Source organism: Oncorhynchus tshawytscha, linkage group LG01, assembly GCF_018296145.1.
Source record: "Oncorhynchus tshawytscha isolate Ot180627B linkage group LG01, Otsh_v2.0, whole genome shotgun sequence".
Lineage (NCBI taxonomy): Eukaryota > Metazoa > Chordata > Actinopteri > Salmoniformes > Salmonidae > Oncorhynchus > Oncorhynchus tshawytscha.
In genome coordinates this window covers 55,113,385-55,131,213 of record NC_056429.1, presented here as the reverse complement: position 1 = coordinate 55,131,213, position 17,829 = coordinate 55,113,385, and the positions used below count along the sequence as shown (strand labels likewise).

The following is a 17,829-nucleotide window of genomic DNA, read 5'->3' as shown; positions in this document are numbered from 1 at the left end:
CTGCTGGATGTAACCCTAGATAGCAAGCTGTCATGGTCAAAACATATAGAATCAAAGGTTGCTAAAATGGCTAGTCTGTCCATGATAAGGTGTTGCTCTGCTTTCTTGACATCTAAATGAACCAGGCAGGTCCTACAGGCCCTAGTTTGATCGCACCAGGACTACTGCCTGGTTGTGTGGTCAGGTAAACAAAGAAAGACTTAGGAAAATTGCAGTTGGTCCAGAACAGAGCAGAGCTTGTTGCACTTAGATGTTTAAGGATGGTGAATGTCAGTGGTATGCATCTCAATTTCTCCTGGGCCAAAGTTGAGAGATAGACTGCATCGCTATTGGCCTTTGAGCAAGGTGTTGATGGGTTAAAAGGTACCAAACGGTCTTTTCAAGCAGTCGGCACACAGTTCGGACACTCATCGGTACAACACAAAACATGCAGCCAGAGGCCTCTTCACAGACCCCAGGTCCAGAACAGAAGCTGGGAAAAGCACAGTACTAAATAGAGCCAGGACTACACTCTCTGTCACCCCAGGTAACTCCAACTAGCAATAATACCAGATAAAAAATTTAAAAAACTGGATAAACAGATAAAACACCTTAACGCACGACGGGGACTGTGAAGAGACACAGACATTTTTATATATTATGTATTGTATGGACAGTAGTATTATGCGCATTATGTATTTATGTATTTTATTTGTTGTGTTTTGTTTCCTGTTTGGACCCCAGGAAGTGTAGCAACTGCCTTGGGAATCTTCATAAAACACTAAATGCTAAATGCTAAATACTAAATACTAAAGCTGGAGAAACCAGAACAGTGCCCATGCTCAGTATGATCTGTTGGACAACCGTCAGCAGAAATGATTTTCTTGATTACACCGGCAGAATCCCTCTCGTATTTTAAATACAAAACCACCACTTTATTGACGTGTGTTTTTTTACAGGAGAGGATTCAGCACCCGTTTCAGATAAGTATATTTTATCTTCTTAGATGTGTGGTTTCTAGAACGTCCCGAGGCAGTGAAATCCCCTACTCTCACATTGTGGAGCTGAGACAGGACCAAGAGAAGATCATGTTAGTCCTAACACTATTAGGGCGATGACCTCATTAAACACAGGCATGTGGCTGGTCTGTGTAACTATGTGTTGCTGGTTTCTCCCTCGCTCCCATTGAACCGCAATTAGTATGTCATCGTAAACTCTCCTGTAAGGTCAAAGTTTGACGTCAGCACATCCGATGTCCAGTCATTCCTTACAGTCAGTTGCCACCACAGTACAGTGATTCACATACAACCCAATTGTAAAGTACTTATGCTCCTGTTCCACGGAATATACAGTAAATGGCCGAGATGAGACTTGACAGGTTCGTAAACATATATTTTTGAGGTTCTGCAATGTTATTTTGACTTTGTTATGTTGCCTGTCTCATGGTGAGATGTGTCAACTCCTCCCATTCGTTAGTCAGGAACTGGAGATGATTTAGTGAGAGAGTACTATCCATCTCTAGAGAGCATCAACTGTATTTAGAGCTTTTCTTTTCAGACTTGTTTAGCATGCTTCATGTAAGGTGACAACAGATGTTCCCTATGTGTGGTCTACACCATAATTAAGAATCAATGTTATGCGGTTGAAAACATTTTATAAACTGGGTGGTTGGCTGAAAGCCGTGGTATATCAGACCGTATACCATAGGTATGACAAAATACATATTTTTACTGCTCTAATCACGTTGGTAGCCAGTTTATAATAGCAATAAGGCACCGCGGGGGGGTTTGTGATATATGGCCAATATACCACGGCTAAGGGCTGTGTCCTAGCACTCGTTGCGTCGTGCGTAAGAACAGCCCTTAGCCGTGGTATATTGGTCATATACCACACCCTCCCGGGCCTTATTGCTTAAGTATATCATTACAAGCATCATCCAAAATTGTCATAAACATTTTACAGCAACACCCTACGTGGAGCAGGAAGAAAGTGTTTAAGGCTGTATCATGTCACATCACTTAGCCACATGTCGCACCCTCTGCCTGAGTGGGCTTGTTCCACCGACGAGCCCAACAGCCTTCTCTGTGGTCATTAGCAACATTAGCTGCTAATGAAGGGTCTCTTCAGATAAGCAGTGCCTAATTAAGGGCCTTCTCCGATTCTCTCAGCCCCCATTTCTCTCTGTCTCTCTCTCGACAACATGTCGTAAAAAAGTTTCACGCCGACCTCTCAACCCGGCCCCCGTTCAGAGGAGTTGGAGTTTAAACACTCGAACGGAATTACCTCGCTCCCAGAGGAACGAATTTCTCATTGGAAAGTGTGGACGCGCACTTTGGAAAGGGTTTAATTAGTGCTAATTACTTTGTTTTGTTTCCACACTTTGGTGGTTATCGCCGAGAGGCTGTGTGACTCCATAGGCCCACTGTTCTCTCTCTTGCTCTCTGTGAAAACACATTAGTGACTGTTAACGAGAGTGTTTTGATTATTGAATGTTTGCCGCTCCTGTAACATCCGTTTTCATACACTGACTGACATCACCAGGATCGGAGCCAGTGGTGATGTGCGTCCCTGTGTCTCTTTGTAAGTCCATTGACCTGTTATGCCTGTATGTGTTCTGGCTTCATCTGTTTTGAAATAGTTCTGCTGTCTGTGCGATATGTTGCTCTGTCGTCTTTGTCTGCTGTATGTCTTTTTAACTTTGCCTACTCAGGCTGGTGGAGAGTGTTAATTAGCCCCCTGCAGGGCAGATGAAATGTGCGGTCTGAGTCACTATGGGATGCAGCAGCAGGCCACACTAGCACATGGCTGGTGGGATCCTGCTGGCTGACACGCACATACACACACGCACGCACACGCACGCACACACACACACACACACCACACACACACACAACTAACCTTGTGGGGACAAACAATTAAGGCCCATTCAAAATCCTATTTTACCTAACCCCTAACCCTAAACCAAACCCTAACCCCTAAACCAAACCCTAACCTTAATCCTAAACCGAACCGTAGCTCCTAACCCTAAAACTAATTCTAACCCTAACCCCCCTAGAAATAGCATTGGACCTTGTGGGGACAAACAAAATGTCTCCATTTGGTGAAATTGTTGTTTTGTTTACTATTAAACTCGTCCACACACACACACGTCCACACACACTCTTATATACTGTAACACACAACTTCACTTGTCATATGATGTCATGGGTAGCCTGAGGGGTGGTCTGGTGTGTGTGTGTGTGTGTGTGTGATTCTGCCCCTCTGACCCAAGATGCACTCCAGAGGTGCTTCGGATCCCTGTGGGGCCTGTCAGAGTCCACATACCACATTGGCCTTATTCAGAACTTACAGTTCTGCCTGGAGGGGGGGTTTCCCAATAGAAAATACATTGGTACATGTAGAAAGTGGGTCAGAACAGAAAGTGTGCCTGTTCGGCCCCATGGGAGCCTCGGCAGCAGGGACTAAATAACTAAAGGAGTGCTGCTGAGACAACATCATCCTCGGAAACAAGATCTACTTTATCAACACAAGACTGCCCTGAAGGGATGAAGTCACAGAATTCACAGAGTGGGACTTGACGTTGGACCTTTTGACTGACTCCACACTATCCAGTCATTTTTCCTGATACTAATCAGAAAAGGATTGGGAATGAATGTGGAGAGCCATTGCAACTGTGGAGTGGTTATAACACTTCTCAGAGTTCTAAGGGTGTATGTGGCGGCACAGCAGTGTTCTAGAACAGTGGTTCCCAACCAGGGGTACTAGGACCATCCACAGGGAGTACTTGAGAAGACTCCTGAGACCATAGGCTTACTGGTAAAATGCACATGATGGGGTACTTTAGGGGTTCCTCCAAGCAGAGCAGAATTCAGTTGGTGGTAGAGTAACCGAAAAAAAAAGAAAAAAAAGGGTTGGGAACCACTGTTCCAGAATACTGAACTGTTGGCTTTCATACTTATGGAATTCTCAGCACGTCTCAAGCTATTTTTCCAACCGTCACCACATTCGGGTGGATAGAGGACGCGTGAATGGAGCCCCATTGGTTCAGAATTTTGTGGGTTGGGCTACGTGTAAAACTCCCGCTTTACTGTGTTTGAGTTTAAATTGATAAAGTGATGGAGTGATGATCAATCACTATGCTACACATAATCTCCTTCGGGGTGCCACACCATGTACCTCATTTTCTTAGTATCAGAAGTATTCAATTACACATGAAGTTGTGACACTAGGATCGTCTACTGTGCTTATCTGAGCTCGATACTAACCACGGTGACGACCCACAGGCCGCACCACATCATTTCAACATGGGTAATTGGGTCATATTTGGTTGATATGTTGACATTTCAACCTATTTTCACCCTTTCAAAAAGACAGCCAAACGTTTGCTGAATTCCCAATGACCATGCTTTCAACCATTTAGAAGCACAACAAAATTCTAATGGGAATACAATGTCAGATATATAACAATTTCATGTGTTATCACTGTGCTTCATCTAATAGCACATCCAAATGACCTGGATTGGAATTGAGATGATTAAAGTACATTGTGCAAGTGATTAATGCCGTTCGAGATTCAGCGCAGACTATTACAGCAAGTGTGAAGATCTCCACAGACCTGCAACCTTTGCATGCAATCTTTAAAATGCACGCTTTGTGATTACGTAAGAAGACATTTATTGTTACAGTAACCTCAAAATGTGGCCATGAATGTGTTACTCATTTTAAAGTTGAATAAACACTGATACATTAGTTTGTAAGCCATTTACCAGGTCTTGTTTCCGGTATCCTTAATATGCTGTATACTGCATTGCAAAACTGATATTGAATTGTGTTTGGTTGATTTTTAGTTGAGATGGAGACTTTAATCCAACATATTTTATTATTATTATTATTACTTGTAGATTTCATTTGAAATCAACCAAAGCTTGAAACCCTGTGCTTATATGTATTGCCTATGTTTAGTTGAATCCTGGGTTGAAACAATGTTGATTTATCCAGTTTGTGCCCACACTCTTAGAAAAAACTGTACTAAGTAGAACCATACAGGGTTCTTCAGTTTGTCCCATTAGGGAAACTACTTTTTGGTGCTGGGTAGAACCCTTTGCAGAGGCTCTTGAAAGAACCCCCTGTATATGGTTCTACCTAGAGCCCTCTATGAAGGTTTCTGCTTAGAACCCTCTATGAAGGGTTCTACCAAGAACCATTTTATAATCTAAAGGTTCTTCCTAGAACCGTCTATGAAGGGTTCTACCGAGAACCCTTTTTATCTTTGGAGGGTTCTTCCTAGAACCTTCTGTGGACAGTTCCACCAGCCTTACTAGCCTTTAAAATTGCATAATTTCTGACAATACGTTACATATATCATAAAGGCCTTTCTTTGAGGGCGTTGTTATACCCTAACACAGTGGTGTTAGGGATCTCCTGGTTCACAGGTCACATCAGGCCTACAAGTCACATTATGCTGGATTGCAAAGTGATGTATAATTCCTATTGGAAGCCAGCCAGAGTTGGGATATCCAACAAGTGGTATTGTTAGTCACCCACAACCTGCATTCAGAATGACTGCCAGTGTAGGCAAGATTGAATAGTGAGACAACCTCAATCATCTAAACTGGAAAAACCATCTCAGTAATGGGTGCAAAAAAATCTAATTACTAACAGTTTAGAAAAAATGTATGTTATTTTGAAAACTGCATGTTTTTCATCTTTATATAGCATTAATGTATTAACCAATCAATGCAAAAAAAAAAACAGATATTACAGTAAAACAAACAATTCTTAAAACTTTCCTGCAATGGAGCATGCTGGGAAATATTATATATGGCTCTATATAGAACATTTCTTGCCTTCCAAAGAATCATGAAAAAACACTTTCTTCCAAAAACTGTTCTTAGGATGTTCTAGGTTCTAGGTAGAACCCTTTGCCTTACAAGGAACCCTTGTCTTCCAAAAAAATTGTTATTCTGATCAAAACAGTTCTTGGTAGAACCCTATCCCTCTGCAAAGAACCCCTTTGGAACCCTTCTTTTAAGAGTGCAGTGGGTAATGACATTAATGACAATGAAATAAAGCACGAGGTCAGCCCTCTAAGACTATGTGAAATGATTTGATCACATTACTAATGAAACCTCTCTGACTCCCAGTGTCAGGTGGTTGGGAGTGGTGAGGAGGTTTAATTGAAGCGGCACTCTGAAAGGCCCTCGTGCTTTTGACAACGAACCCTGGCTCTCTGAAGAGGTTGTTGTCAGAGCTATGCCTGCATTGACGATCATAGGCTACACCTCATTATTGCAGCAGACTAACATTCAAAGATGGGTCTAAAAATGTTGAACATCGTCTGGGTCGTATTCACTAGGAATGAAACAGAAGCAAATGGACTGAAACGATAGGGGACTACCTGAAACTTGTCCAATAAGAACATCTGTTTGTCCTTTTCAGGGGACAAAGTTAAAACAGACATACTAAACTGGTCTTACACAGTAATGTGCTGCGTTTCAGTTACAGCAACAGTTGGGAATGTTTCAAATCAGTCTCCAGGGTCACGAGGAGGTTTCACGTATCGTCATGACACCAAGAATACCAAGCCCGTGTCATCTGGCGTTGTGCTGCTAGTATTCCCAATGAGCGTGTTGATGATCATACGGCACATACTCTGCTCACTCACCACTTACACTTCGATGGGTTGGCTTGCATGGAAATGTTAACATGCTATCCGTGATGAGTACGACTAGAAATGTACCCATGTCATTATGGTCCAGAGAGGCCTGCTGGCATTCACAACAGTACTCCCACCTGTGGTTACGTTCTAAACGTCCGTGACCAGGTTAGGCTACTAACTGACCACCAAACCAAACCGCCCTCCAGATCCAATGTTGATCAATTCAATTCGGGCATCGTTGGACTTCTAACCCAGGTCGACACATCAACAACCCCACGGACCACATGGTCTGCTCTGTGCGCCACCCCACGAATCTCCGAGCACCACTCCAACTCCATCACAGTCAAACGCTGGACTGTCACAAAAGCCTTCATCGTGGACGTGAGAGAGAGAGAGCACGGCGGCACGCGAGTTGTCAGGGAGGTCTGGAGCAGTCACATCATCTCGGATGGTGGCCCGAAGGGCTGGAGGGAAATGATTTGAACTTACACTTACAAATTGCCTACAGATGACCCACTTCTTCTATTCTATTTCAACCTCCTCAAAGACGATCAATGCTTCCTGAGCTGTCGGATAATCCTACGTGACATAGAATAGAAAGCGTAAATGTGAACACACGTTTGTATATGAAGGTGGCTCTGAGTCTAAACGATTGTGTCTTATTTTTTCTCCCCCTCTGTCGCTCCCTATTATTAGAGGTGGAATTCTGATCCTTGTGTGAGTGGCTATCGGAAAGAGCCGACTGGGACGCTTTTGAAGTCTGACGATCGATCAACACCAATCTGGGGTGAAATTGGAGTGCAGGGCCAGTGTGCATAAACTCTTCCTCTTCCTCTTCCTCTGACACCAGCGTTGAACAGCCTAGACGATCTGGAGGGAGATGTGATATGATGTGGCCAGACAGGGGAAATGAAAGGGAGGAATGGATGGGCATGGTTCTGTCGGGCTCACTGCGTCTTACAGTGACACGTCACAGACGTTGGAGGTAAGGAAATAGACAGACGTGGAGAGAAGTCCTTCCTTCGGTTCCGTAATTTACCGGCATCGTATACAGTAGATACAAGGTAAGAAAGAGCAGCAATCTTGTGTGAGTGAGAGAGCGTTGCCCCGATAGCAACAGGAACCGTGGAGATGTTGTAGTAATTTATTAAAACACAGAATTACAAGACTGTACTCCATTCTTCTCAATATGCTTCTATTGTTCCCGTGTGTGCCATCAACCCTTCTCCCTACCATGTACAGAAGACGAGCAGACAGAAATTAAAATTCTTGCTTTTGCCATCTCTCTCTCTCCCTCACGGCTCCACAGGTCTAATTGAAGTGGTTAAGTAACTAGAAAAACACATTAACACTTTTCCAGGACGTTAGGAGATCTGGGGATGAGTTCGTGTGAAAGGGTTGAAAAAAGCGTCTGAAGTGCATTATGTTTCCTCTTCCGCCATCGCGCCGGGAGACGGAGAGCATGACGGCCGCCTGGCCACAGGTGTGCAGGTGCAAACATGAAGCCAGCCAATTGGACAGTTTTAATTGGTTTTCTGTCGCAACGCTCTGCCAAGTGCAGGAAAGGACACGAGAGCTAATGTGTATAGTTGAAAAGAAATGTCATCAGAGCAATGTTTTATGGCATTGTATGGCATCTCTCATAAAAATGTGAGGGGAAACAGATAAACGTGAGCTCGTGTACACACGCATACACATAAATACATACCTTATTTTGCATGCGCGCGCACGCAAGCAAACACACACACACTTACACACACAGGAGCAGAGAGATGAAGCCATATGCTTTGGCTCTGATAGAGACACAGTAGGTGACAGAGAGAGAACAGAGATACAGAGGCAGATGCTCATCAATCCAGTGGTCACACACACACACACACACACACACACACACACACACACACACACACACCTCATTGAAGTCCTTTTAGAGAAGCAGACCATGGAGTGACAGAGAGGGGGAGTGTAGGGCATTGTCAGGGGCCTGCTGTGTGTGTCCACATTTCAGTACCAGCTCACCAGTGGAACCGAGGGACAGAGCCACCTTGGTCTCAGGCATACAATCCCTCACTTATGCTTGCCATCTGATTCAGAACCCAACAACCCCACCATTCTAACTGCCATCGCACAATGGGATGAATGTCTCTGACTAAATGGAGAAAGTGACCGTGTGTGTGTGTTAAAAAAATATGTGGGAAGCCTCTGGGACAGGCCTTGTTTTGAGTAAAAACGTCCCACTCTTGCCTTCTGAAGAAATCCCGCACTACTCGGGTGGCAAACATACAGTATATCTTTCTCTTTGTTAACAGTCACATTGTTGACATTCTGCCTCTTGTTATGGGACGGCTCACCCCCTTTTAAAGCTACTTGAGCAGACTGTGGGCTCCATTGTACTGTAGCAGTTTGGGATGAAGTATGTGCAGCCATTGCGTAAATTACACCTCAAGGGCCATACCTCCCACCACATTCCCCCAGAATGGGAACAATCCGTCCAAGTGTCCGCTAAACAGCCGAACCATGGGACAACAGGAGGGATGGAAGGATGGATGGATGGATGAAGGAAGGAAGGTAGGTAGGGCGGCATTATCATCTGCCCCAGAGAGTGCCTGACCGGCCTGGTGTGGGTATCAGTGGGTGTGGCGGGCATTGTCTTCTCATTCTCTCCTGACAAAGGCATCTTTTTTCCAGTGCCCATGCATTCCAGGAACAAGTGTCACATTGTCCTGAAGGATCGAACGGTGGTGAAGGCAAGGTCAGGAGACAAAACAATGTTTCACTGGCCCAGTCAAAGGACAGAAGGACAGTTAGAGTCAGCAAAGTGATACTACTGACTTCTTCCCATCCACAGATCTCTGTCTCTTTCTGTCTCCTCTGTTTCTGTCTCCTTCGCTCTGTCTCTGTTTCCTTTCTGTTTCTCTTATACTTTCGAGGTGTCTCTTTCACTGTCAGACACTCACCTTAGGCTATCACTAGATTCACTACATTATTTGTTTTGTACAGCAGTCTTGCTCCAATTATGGCAGAACATTGTGTATTAGAAAGCAAAACTAAGACCTCCCCTAAACTCTTATTTATGTAAATGCCTCCAATGTACAAAACTCTCTCTGTCTCTCTACCACTCTCCGTCTCTCACATACACACACACACCTCTAGACTTTCTAAAACCCCCCCCTCTTCCGTCTCCCACTTTTACTAGACTAATCCCTCACACCATGTGTAGTGTCCAGATCATTGCACAAACCACTAAAGTGTTACTGCGTGTTTCTCACAGCCAGCGGTTCAGCCCCATTTAAAGAAAACAGGAAAATCTATATTTCTTATTAGGAATCCCTGCTGATGTGCCTGAGGCTTGGCTTTTCCTCATCGCTTTTCTCCTTTGTGCTGTTGGAGGATACACAGAAGGACAGTCTCTCTAGGAGAGTTCATGCTATTGTACGTTTTTTCCTCTATTTGTACTGTACCAGAAAAAGTATGGATTCTGCTTTTAACAAATGTGGTACGGTATATCCGTTTTCATGGTAGGGAAATGTGTTGATTGTTGTGAATCTGCAAACATATTGATTTAAAGAGTACATATGCACCTGGATTCATGTTGGGCTCCCGAGTTGCGCAGCGGTCTAAAGGCACTGCATCTCACTGCTTGAGGTGTCACTACAAACATGCTGGTTCAAATCCAGGCTGTATGACAACTGGCTGTGATCAGGGTGGTGGTGCGCAATTGGCCCAGTGTTGCCTGGGTTTGGCTGGTGTAGGCTGTCATTGTAAATAAGAATTTGTTCTTAACTGACTTGCCTAGTTCAATAAAATTGTCACGGCCGTCAAAAGAAGTGGACCAAACTGCAGCGTGGTGAGCGTACATTTTATTTTATTTGAGTAAATGTCACCAACAAACAAAGCCATAACCATAACGCTTACATAGCTATAGTGCCACTAACAAAAGTCAACTACCCACACTGAAGGAGGGAAAAAGAGCTACCTAAGTATGAATCCCAATCAGAGACAACGATAGACAGCTGTCCCTGATTGAGAACCATACCCGAGCAAAACATAGAAATTAAGAAACATAGAAAACAAAAAATAGAATGCCCACCCCACATCACACCCTGACCTAACCAAATAGAGATATTAAACAGCTCTCTAAGGTCAGGGCATGACAACAAATTCCATTATTACGCAACGGCGTGTGTAACCTTGGAAGGTGAAACAGTTGCACTTTGATTGAAGTTCCATATCTGAGGAATATCTTCAACCTGCATTTTACATGCTTCCATTTGAAAAGTGACTTTCTGCAGGAGCAGTCTGGATTAAGTGCAATTCTCATGGGTGCACTGCTGTATCCTACCATCACCACAGTAGTCAGTGTAACAGTTGGCTACACTCGAGCATCTGTATCCTGGTGACTTTGAAAACACTGCTGCTTCAAAGTCACAGATAAAAGACAGATTAGGGAAACACTGCGACACACAAGGAGCATTCTGGGTGATGGGAAATCAGAGGCCCAACCCTTTCTAAAGACTGTGATAGATACACTATAAAATACATTGAGAGGGGAGAGAAGGGGGGTGGGGGGAGAAAACTCCTCCCAACACAGACAGAGGTGGTGTCCTTGCTAGGAATAATTGGGTCTGTTTCTTCTGTTTCCTCCTGGGTCCATCCCTCCTTCCCTCTCCTTCACTCCACTCTCTCATTCTCCCTCTATAAAATTGTTTACTGGGGACAGTGGCAGGGGCATTGAAAGAGGGAAAGTGGGTGCAGGCTTTCATTGTGATTGATTGAGAGGGCCATGGCCCTTATTAAAAAAACATATGTTGAAAAAACATATGTAAAAAAACAACAACGTGGTTTTCGGACACATGTAGGCTGTATCACATCTCGCCGTGATTGGGAGTCCCATAGGGAGGCGCAGAATTGGCCCAGCGTTGTCCGGGTTTGGCCGGGGTCGGCCGTCATTGTAAATAATATTTTTTTGAACTGAACTGACTTGCCTAGTTAAATAAAGGTCAAATAAAATGTTTTAAATAAAATGTATGAACACATGTATGAACAAATCACATGAGAAATGGTGTGTAAAATATATATATATATATATATTCCACATGAGGTTTCACATGGATTTTTCACGAACATTTTTCACATTTGAACAAATCAAATGAAAAATGTAACGTGAAAATGAATTTCAGAGGTGGTTTTACATGGATTTGTCACATGACTCACACATATTTTCCCAACATTTCAGGTGTGCTGTTGTAACTGGCAGGATTAGAACGCAGGTCTCCCAGGGGAGAAGCTAATGTCTTGAACATTAGACCAAATGTGCCAACACTTTTCCAAGGTGTATTTATTATCAATTTATCTCAATCTCAGAATATTGACTATTCACTTTATTAAAATTGCTCAAATTGAGCTGTGATTCAAGATTTTTTTTAATACAAAAAAACAATACAAGAATATTGACATTTTGATTTAGTCCAAAGTAATGTTTAGCAAAATAAGGTCAATTGATAAAGCACACTTTAACATCAATGTCAACTTGTTTTGACATTGCATTGTTGTTATTAGCTGTAGGATGTTTAGGGTGTTTTTAATGCATTTTGAACCCTTTCAGACAATGCAACAATTTTTTAAAACTCAGTTAAAAAAAACATATAAAAAAGTTTAATTCAGTTAACTGATTACCTCTAACAGCAATACTTTTTACACGTTTAAAAGGATAAATAAGGAGACACGGAGCTATAGCTTTTCTGTTCTTTTCACTGTTGTTCCATCGATTAGAGAACAACTTATGAAGAAATCATTATTTATAACATACTTTGATTATTATATTCAGGTAGGCTAAATTAGCTTTTTATAGAATGGAATTACAAAATGTGCAATTCCATATTTATTTTATTTATCCGTTATTTTACCAGGTAAGTTGACTGAGAACACGTTCTCATTTGCAGCAATGACCTGGGGAATAGTTACAGGGGAGAGGAGGGGGATGAATGAGCCAATTGTAAACTGGGGATTATTCAGTGACCGTGATGGTTTGATGGTCAGATTGGGAATTTAGCCAGGACACTGGGGTTAACACCCCTACTCTTACGATAAGTGCCATGGGATCTTTAATGACCTCAGAGAGTCAGGACACCCATTTAACGTCCCATCCGAAAGACGGCATCCTACACAGGACAATGTCCCCAATCACTGCCCTGGGGTATTGGGATATTTTTTTTGGCCAGAGGAAAGAGTGCCTCCTACTGCCCCTCCAACACCACTTCCAGCAGCATCTGGTCTCCCATCCAGGGACTGACCAGGACAACACTACTTAGCTTCAGAAGCAAGCCAGCAGTGGTATGCAGGGTGGAATGCTGCTGGCATATGTGGAAAAATTGCTGCTGCAGCATTTTTCCGCCCCCTTTTCACATCTGAAGAGAATAACACTATTTCACTGCCACATGTGAACTTGCAATTCCACATGTGAATGTTTGATTTTCACATGTGGCGTTTTCTTACATGTGAAACTGTAAATGAGATTTTCACATGTGATCACAGGAACTTACAATTCCACATGTGAACGTGAGATATCAAATTTTCCCCTGTGAACGTTTTTCATGTGAAACCACAAATGTAACATGTGTGACTGCAATTCACGTGAGGTGAAAACGTGTTTTTCTTCTCATATGTGAAAAGGTGGTGTTAACATGTTAACCTTAAATGTAATACATGTGAAAATTTTAACAATTGGCCCAGTGTCGTTAGGGTGGCCGGGGTAGGCCGTCATCATAAATAAGAATGTGTTCTTAACTGACTTGCCTAGTTAAATAAAAAATTTAAAAGGAATTTTAAAAACTCCTGGTCGAAACACGATGAACCAATTAGGAGTCGGGATCGATATGACAACAGCCAGTGAAAGTGCAGGGCGCCAAATTCAAAACAACAGATATCCCATAATTAAAATTCCTCAAACATACAAGTATTTTACACAATTTAGAAGATACACTTCTTGTTAATCCCACCACAGTGTCCGACTTCAAAAAGGCTTTACGACGAAAGCAAACCAAACGATTATGTTAGGTCAGAGCCAAGTCACAGAAAAACAGCCATTTTTCTAGCCAATGAGAAGTCACAAAAAGCAGAAATAGAGATAAATTAATCACCTTTGATGATCTTCATCAGATGACACTCATAGGACTTCATGTTACACAATACATGTATGTTTTGTTCGATAAAGTTCATATTTATATAAAAAAATCTCAGTATACATTGGCGCGTTACATTCAGTAGTTCCAAAACATCCGGTGATTTTGCAGAGAGCCACATCAATTTACAGAAATACTCATAATAAACATTTATAAAAGATACAACTATTATGCACGGAATTATAGATACACTTCTCCTTAATGCAACCTCTGTGTCAGATTTCAAAAAAGCTTTACCGAAAAAGCACACCATGCTATAATCTGAGTACAGCGCTCAGAGACCAAAACAACCCAAACAGATATCCGCCATGTTGTGTAGTCAACAGAGGTCAGAAATAGCATTATAAGGAATCCCAGGAATCCCAGTTCCACAATAAATGTTTGTTCTGTTCGTAATGTCCATCATTTATGTCCAAATACCTCCTTTTTGTTTGCGCGTTTAGCCCAGTAATCCAAATTCACGACGTGCGATCACTAGGAGCAGACGAAAAGTCAAAAAGTTCTGTTACAGTCCGTAGAAACATGTCAAACGATGTATAGAATCAATCTTTAGGATGTTTTTAACATAAATCTTCAATAATGTTCCAACCGGAGAATTCCTTTGTCTTCAGAAGTGCAATGGAACTCAAGCTAACTCTCACGTGAACGTGCATGGCCAGCTCATGGCTCTCTGGCAGACCTCTGACTCATTCCCCTCTCATTCGCCCCCACTTCACAGTAGAAGCATCAAACCAGGCGCTAAAGACTGTTGACATCTAGTGGAAGCCTTAGGAAGTGCAATTTGACCCCATAGACACTGTGCATTTGATAGGGAATGGGTTGAAAAACTACAAACCTCAGATTTCCCACTTCCTGGTTGAATTCTTTCTCAGGGTTTTGCCTGCCATATGAGTTCTGTTATACTCACAGACATCATGCAAACAGTTTTAGAAACTTCAGAGTGTTTTCTATCCAAATCTACTAATACTATGCATATATAGCAACTGGACCTGAGTAGAAGACAGTTTACTCTGGGCACCTTATTCATCCAAGCTACTCAATACTGCCCCCAGCCATAACAAGTTAAGAACAAATTATTATTTACAGATGTATTGTAATTGAGTAACTTTTCTGAGTACAAAGTCAGTAATTTTACTTCTACTTAAGTAAAATTGTATGCAAGTAACAGTATTCTACTTGAGAAGGATATTTCAGTACTATTTCCACCCCATTGATTTTAAATGTTAATACTATATATATATATTTTTTATACCAGATGTGCATTGTTGCAACTCATAAAATAAATTAACTTAGTTCCTACTGTACATTAATTTCCTATTTTACCTTTTCAATGTAATGCATGGAAAATATGTTTGACAATGTTCAGGTAACCTCAGCAAAATTATGTACTTATCAAGTTCAATGTTTTTATTTTAAAAGCAACTCAATTACATTTACTCAGTCATTTTTTAAATATCAACTATGTTTACTTGAGTAGTTTTTACACCAGTAATTTTACTTCTACTTCTAGTAAAATGTAATTCAAAGTAACAATACTTCTACTTAGGTAGGATATTTCAGTATTCTTTCCACCCCTGTTGATGGTTGTACAGTAGATTGTAGCATGAATCTGTAACAACAAGGCTGTGTTTACACAGGCAGCCCAATTCTGATATTCTTTTCACTAATTTGACTTTTGACCAATCAGATCAGCTCTGAAAAATATATAAGGTGAAAAGACCAATGTGATTGGTCAAAAGACCAATTAAGCCCCGTTTCCATTGGCACATTGAAGTAAACCCAGATTGGGCCAGTGTTGCAAATTTAGTGACCCTCCTCTAGCGACACATTTTTTAAAATGCAACTAGCGACAAAACTAGCGACTTTTTCTGGTGTTATTTGAGACTTTTGGAGACTGAATGCACGTATCGTTCCTACTCTTCTCAACGAGCTGCGGGTGCAGCGTCGGCCCCACCCAGTCCCAAAGCACTCACAGGCGGCCCAGTCCTCAGTCCCTCCCAGCTGCAGTCAGAGCAGGAGATGTTCACCCATACGAGTCCAGACTGCAAATGAATAGCGCATGCGGGAAGCCGCCGCTGGCTGATCCCACCCTGGCTTACATATATATATTTTTTTTAACCTGAATTAGGGCCAGACTAGTTACTAGAATTTTCTCACATTGCCATTGCCAGTTTTTTTTATTGTCTTTTTTTTGGTCCATTTAGATTGTTCATGTAGATTGTATACAAAAAAAATGTATGGTTAAAAATGTTAATGTTTTACTGTGACTTGTTGTAGGCTCCTAAGTGGACCATAAGGCTAAACACCAAACCAAATTAAGAAAAATGAAATAAAATATATATATATTTTTTTAAACGAAGTAACTCCACCAGTGTCTCTTTTGGGTCACTTTTGCCGGAGGGTTGGAATTGTGACATAAAAAACAACAAGAATCGACAGAAAAAGTTAATTTATAGTTCTAAACATATTTAGGGTGTTTTTTTCTCTCACCTTTTGTCTCCCCCACAACATTATTCCTCTCTCCTACAGCGTCCATCACAATTACATGCACATGGTCAATTATGCAAATTAGGCGATTACGTCATTCGGCGACTTTTAGGACAGCCAATAGCTACTTTCCTTACTGAGGAGTTGGCAACACTGGATTGGGCTGGCCTTGCTCAAATTGCGTTACCACTGCCTCCAGATATTATAAATTATGTCATGGTGCTAGGTAGTCAATATGTGACTGCGCCAATGTTACAAGCTAGCCAGCAAAAATGTTTAATAATTTAATTCACCCTCATCATGCTCAACATTACTCAATACTCCTGCCAGTGCCAGCCAGACTCGGAGCCATATATTTAGCTTGCTGATGTTAGCTAGCTTAACAGGCTAGCTAACTTAATTCCTACCTTGCTTGCCATGGCAATGGCTATTAGCTAACCAAGCAAACCAGACGACAGGTTTGATATGATGTAGTCAGCTAGCTAGCTAGCTTTCAATATAACCTGGCCAGCTAAAATTCCTGCTAGCTCACGTTTCAACTCTGATTTGCTAGCTAACGTTAGGTAGCTAGCATTTGAGGGATGACTGTTCTCATAAAAGTGTAGTGCAAAAATGATTGAAGGATCCAGCTATGGTGGTCATTTGTGTCATGTTTGACTACTGCAGTGCTTCTTGTCCATGTGCTAGCTAACAGCAACAAGCCCAGACGAGCTAGTTAAACATTGTGTCAGAATCAAGCAGTGACCAGTTTGGTGGTTGCATAGTAACGGCATCACCAGCCTGAATTCTAATGGAGCTGGCAGTGAAACTGGGCTGCGCTGGCCCATGTTTCCCTCAATCCAGCTCGAATTTGAGAATTCCATTCCAGCCAGCTCGAATTTTAAGTGCCAGTGGAAATGGGGCTTTAGTGGAAAAATATCAGAATCGGACTGCCTGTATACAAGCAGCCAACTGTGTATTAGCAGCGATCTAATGCGACCATTACATTTAGAACATGCTCGTTAACTCACTCGTACAGCAATAACATCAAACGTACATTTGTGAACTTGTACACATTGTAAATAGAATGGGATTTCAGAACGTGACCTACCGCTTGCATATCCATACCAGACTTGGGAAGAATTGACATTGCATCTGAAAGCATAGCCATTACACCTCATTGGCATCTTAATTGAACCAACCAATCGGAATACATAAACATTGAACACATATTTCTGCAGTGGAATGTGGAAACATAACCAACCCTGTCAGCACATCCTACATCTTTCTCTCTCCATTAATACAAAGTAATGGTGGGCCTTATATTATGATTGATGAGACACTGATACACGTGGTGGGGCTGATGGCTGAGGTTTGGAGTTTGCCTTTTCTTCCTACTTCTATATCAATAGCCCAACATGTATCCTATAAAATTACTATATTACATAGATTCTATACAGTATGTCATATTATTAGCACTCAAAAGGCATACATCTACTGTCTATGTATCATGTAAACCCTGAACTCAGTGTACCAACTGTCAAA

The 17,829-nt window shown here is 42.0% G+C and overlaps 1 long non-coding RNA gene across 1 annotated transcript in view; it reads right to left on the bottom strand.

Annotated features, from left to right (window-relative positions):
- The window catches only part of LOC112250608, a 28,591-nt gene extending 12,229 nt beyond the window's left edge, over positions 1–16,362 (bottom strand). Inside the window, exon 1 of the long non-coding RNA XR_002953550.2 lies at positions 16,309–16,362. This is a non-coding gene — a long non-coding RNA (uncharacterized LOC112250608). The remainder of the gene's footprint in view (positions 1–16,308) is intronic.
- Between the last annotated feature and the right edge of the window lie 1,467 nt (positions 16,363–17,829).